The sequence below is a fragment of the Odocoileus virginianus genome, chromosome 6 (genome assembly GCF_023699985.2).
Source record: "Odocoileus virginianus isolate 20LAN1187 ecotype Illinois chromosome 6, Ovbor_1.2, whole genome shotgun sequence".
Taxonomy (NCBI): Eukaryota; Metazoa; Chordata; class Mammalia; order Artiodactyla; family Cervidae; genus Odocoileus; species Odocoileus virginianus.
The window spans coordinates 1880705-1885871 of NC_069679.1; positions in this window are offsets into that span (position 1 = coordinate 1880705).

Sequence of the window (5167 nt, forward strand, 5' to 3'; positions counted from 1 at the left end):
CCTTAAGCCAATCGTGAGCCATCACAAGGTGGAACATATTGTCGTTCGAACAAAATCAGGCTTCAGTGAGCAAGGCAGAAGGAGGTCAGTGACTACTGAATGGGCAGTAACTGCCAGATAACCCAACTATCCATCAGTGGTGACTGGGGGGTTGGTTAAATTGCAGTGTAGGCCCACTATATAATACTGTAGCCATTCAGGTGAGTAAGATAGAACTGTCTCTGTGATGATGGGGAGGAATGTTCTTATTACATTGCTGATTTTAGAAAAGTATGTAAAGCATAATCCCACTGAAAATATATAAGGGTCATATCAAAATATTAATTACCCATAGAGCAGATTTTTGTTTATTATTATTTCTATATTTGAATTTTAACACAGATAAAACCTGTGTTGTTAACTGTGTGTACTCAGAGACATTATAGTACGTAGGAATATAAGACCAGAAAGAGGCGGGGCCTTCAGGGCACAAGCCCAGGTGTTTTCCTTACGCTCATACACCCAGTTTCATTTACCACCTACACTCCCATGGCTTCCAGGTTGTCTTAGCCAGGATACGTATCCACACAGCTTATTCAGGACGGAACCCAGAGTCTTCTCCAAACCTGATCTTTTTCAGTTTACTCTCTGCAAGCAGCATCATCTACCCAGTTATGCAAGTCAGAACCTAGCAATCTCCAGTTCACTACCACAGCCTTTTTCCTCTTTCCCCTTGACTTCCAATATATTGAGTCACTTCACTCACTATTCCCCCGGATTATTCTACTAGCTCCCTAACTTGCCTCCCTGCCATCTCTCCTTCCCTCTAGTCCGTCTTCCACTCTGCAGAACGTAGTGTATTCACAATATTCATCATCTCCTGCTTAAATCCTTGCATGCCCCTGTGTCGCCAGCTGGTCTAGCCACTGCCAGCCTTTCCAGTCCTGTCTTGTATTGCCCTCCCACTTGTTCCCTGGGCTTTTTCTCAGTTCCTCAAACATGCCACATGCCCTCTCTCTTCCCAGGGCCGCCTACATGTTGTTCTATCTGGAATGCTCTTCCCCTGCCCATTCACCTAGTTAACTTTGACATGGTCTTTAGCTCTCCGCTAATGGATTCTTCTACAGGGATGGCTCCCTTGTCTCCTGAGATTAATTGCCTTTGGTTCATGTTCTTGAATCCAGATTTGTTTCATTTAGACTACTTAACTTAGATTCACAGCTAAGTATTAGTGTGATTCGTGTAATTTGTCCATATGAGCAAGATTTTGGTTTTCCTCACAACTCATTCCCAGTGCCTTGCATCATATACTTACACACAGAAGAGGTGCCTAGCACCATACACCATGGACACATAAAAGAAGAGCAGATTGGGTTTGAGGAACCACAAGTGGTTTGGTATCAGTGGAGGTTTATGTGACTGAGGAAATGGAAGAAACTGAGGCTCCAAGAGAGGGTAAAGCAAAGGCTTTCAAGCCATTTTGACCATGGTCTGCATTAAGAAATACAGTTTATGTCTCAGCTCACTATGTAAGGGTCTGTGTGTGCATATATAACAGCTTTTATATGTACCAATACTAGGGCTTCCCTGATAGCTTGGTTGGTAAAGAATCTGCCTGCAATGCAGGAGACTCTAGTTTGATTCCTGGGTGGGGTAGATTCGCTGGAGAAGGGATAAGCTACCCACTCTAGTATTCTTGGGCTTCCGTTGTGGCTTAGCTGCTAAAGAATCTGCCTGCAATGCAGGAAACCTGGGTTCGATCCCTGGGTTGGGAAGATCCCCTGGAGAAGGGAAAGGCTACCCACTCCAGTATTCTGGCCTGAATTCCATGGACTGTATAGTCCACGGGGTCGCAAAGAGTCGTACATGACTGAGTCACTTTCACTTAGCCATTAGTTCATGTAATGCATTTTTGTTTTTGTTTTCCAAATTACTGATTTCAACCACTGTTTTGATTTTATAATCCACTAATGGGCTGAGCCCTCCAGTTAGAAGAACACTGATCTAAACTTGGTTTTCAGACTGACAGAACCTGTGGCATTGCCGTAGGAGCTACAAGTGTGTGAGTGTGAGAATGAGAGAGGGGGAGGTGGGAACAGGATGGGATACCAAACTGGTGCGTCCAGTTCTCATGCCGTTGACAGAATAAGGGCGGGTGACCATTTCCTACTCTAGAGGATCTTCCTGACCCAGGGGTGGAACTGGCTCTCTTGTGTCTCCTGCATTGACAGGCGGGTTCTTTACCACTGCACCACCTGGGATATAAACAATACTTTCAGATTTGCCCCTAAATCAGACATTCTTAGGGGAATCTTATAAACTCTGCCTTCAAAATATTTCAGTCATGTTTTTAAGGGTTTTGGATATGTAGACAACAGTAGAACCTTAGAGGCGGCAAGCACCTCACTTGATGATGCATCTTCTCTGACTACCTGAAAATACCTCTGCCTCATCAGACATTTGGGTTTTGTGGTCCTAAGTCTGAAAAATAGAGCACTGAAGTACCAAAGAAAACAAAAACCATTTATCAAGTTGTTAGAAATTGGAGTTGATGGAAAACATTTAAATCAAAAGTCCCTGGAGGATGAGGAGCAGACACACTTGGGGAAGCTAATGTGATGGACGCAGTGTCTTGTGTGTGCTGAGTAAGGATGACTTTCAGAAATTCTCCCAACAGAAAGCCAGCTTTCCTTATCTGTGTTAAAATGCCATGGTGTTTCATTGCCCAGAAAAGCAAGACAGGGAAAAGTTGGTGGAATATTATTAAATATATTTAAACATGTGACAGTGTGTTACTTTGCTTCCAATTACCAGTAGACTTCAGAGGCCAGGAAGGTTGCCAACTCATTCATCTGATCATTACTTACCTTGACCAAAGGCCCAGGAGAATATATACTGAAATAATAAAGCTCTCATTAGCATTTAATGCTTTTCCTTAAAGCCTTCATTTTAATACTATGAAATCAAATTTCAGAGAATGTCATAATTAGGATTTTCATAAAGAGAAACATTTAATACTGTTTAAATATGTAATGACTCCCAGTGCTATCTGAATTCATTCACATCATAAACCCACTAAAATGGGCTTTAATCGCCACAATGATTATGCTCCCTTTACTTAACCTTAATGTACAACACCTTCAAGGCCAATTTATGAACCACACACACAAAATTATCGCTGCTTTATTATAATCACACCCTATTAACCAGAAATGTTAATCTGGTTATATTCATCAGACTGGGCTCTTACTAACTGGCAGCTCTTTTCAAAAATCAACTTTTCCTGGAAAGATGAATATTTGGTAACTTTAGAACATGCCAGAAACTCCAAGGGCAACTCTGAAAAAAAGAGTTCCAGAAGCTTTAAGCATGGAAGTACTTGTGGAATAACTATATAATCTTCAAAGGTGATAACTTTGAAGGCAGAAGTGCATAGATGGATCAGCTTTGGTATATTTACTTGTAAGATTGGTCAGATGATAGTCACAAGTCATGTTGAGTTTGACTGGATTAGCTTATTTGGCAAATCGGGTGTGAAATTTATGTTTTGATAGAAAAGTAGTTTCATCATGAGGGAAAATGATTTAGCAGACCCTCGTGGCTTATGTTCCTCTCTCGGGAATCATTTCAGGGGAACTTGCTCTTGCTGAAGTCCTTTGGGTTGGTTTTGAGCTCTCTTTCAGATAAGTAAGAGAAAAGAAAAAGAGAAGTCGTTACTGAGTTTAAAGTACATCAGAATCTGCTTAAAGAGTAATCATAATAGCAACTCTGTAAGGTATGTCTTATCCCCATTTTACTGATGAAGAAACTGGTTTTCAGAGATTGAAGTGGTTGCCAAGGTGACATCTAACATAGGTAGTTGCAAGCTTAGATTTTATTTTTAATTTTTTGTGTTTCAACATTGTTACTAATCAACATGAGTACTTTTTTTTTTTTAAAGAGTTTAATTCACATCTGACTCCAAAGACTCAATCAGTTCTTCACACACACACACACACCAGCCTTTCTAGTCAATGTACAAATTTATAAACTCCAGAGGTATTCCTCATATCCCTTTCTAGGTAGCTTTCTCAGAAAAGCCTATGAGGACTCCCTGCACTGGGCAGAGACCGAGGAAGACACAGGAGGGAAAGATGAGGACCCCAGTAAAGTGCCGATTCCCAAGGAAGAGGGGCTCCTCATCAGGCACGTTCCTTTCTCACACCACCCCCACCCAGACCCGGGTCAGACAGTGTAATGTGCTATGGTAGGTAGATAATGCCTGCCACTTCCCCACCTCCCCAAGTGTCTATATCCTAACCCCTGGAACCGCAGTATCACCTGGCAGGGGAGAATTCAGTTTGCAGATAGGATTAGGTTGCTAACCAACTGAACTTAAGTTCAGCAGACAGTCATTTAAATGTGGACGAGGGAGGCAGAGTGATGGGCTGTGAGAAAGACTGGTCCTTGCTGGCCTTGAAGAAGCAGCCAGAATGTGGGCAGCCTCCAGAAACTGGAAAAAGCAAAAAAACAAAAACAAAAAACCAGATTCTCTCTTGGAGCCTCTAGAAAAGAAGCCCTGCCAACACTTTGAGATGGCATTTTCAGACTTCTGACCTGCAGAACTGTGAGTTAATACATTTGTGCTGTTTTTAGCTACCAAGTTTGTGGAATTTGTTACAGCAGCCATAGGAAACTATTAATGGCCAACCTTGCTTCCTCTCCGCACCAGAGCTCCTGGGTGGGAAGTCGCGAACAGGGACCCAAGTGTCAGCAGACACTCCGGCCACGATACAGCGGTCAGGCAGTGGTGAAGAGGTGGGTCAGAAGGGGGCCACGGAAGGAGGTGCAGCGGTCTGGCTCCACAGCTGGCCGGGACCCACGGGTTGAGGCCCAGCCTCCAGTCTGCTGCTCAGGAGCTATGGTCCTTTGTAGGCCATTTCACCGCGTTGAAGTGTGGGGCCTCACAGTAACACACAGATGATTATACCTGTTCTGCTTGTGGGGCGCTGTGAGGACTGGAAGAGCATGCTTACACACATTTTCACTTCTAGGTAGTTAATCTCATAGAGTTAAGTGCCTCACTTCTGTAGAAGTGTGATATACTATTGTTATTTTTAATAATAAACACATACATGTGAATTTAAACTTTCTTCTAAATCTATAATTAACAGGAAAATCTAAACAGAACAACTGATTCACTCAGATA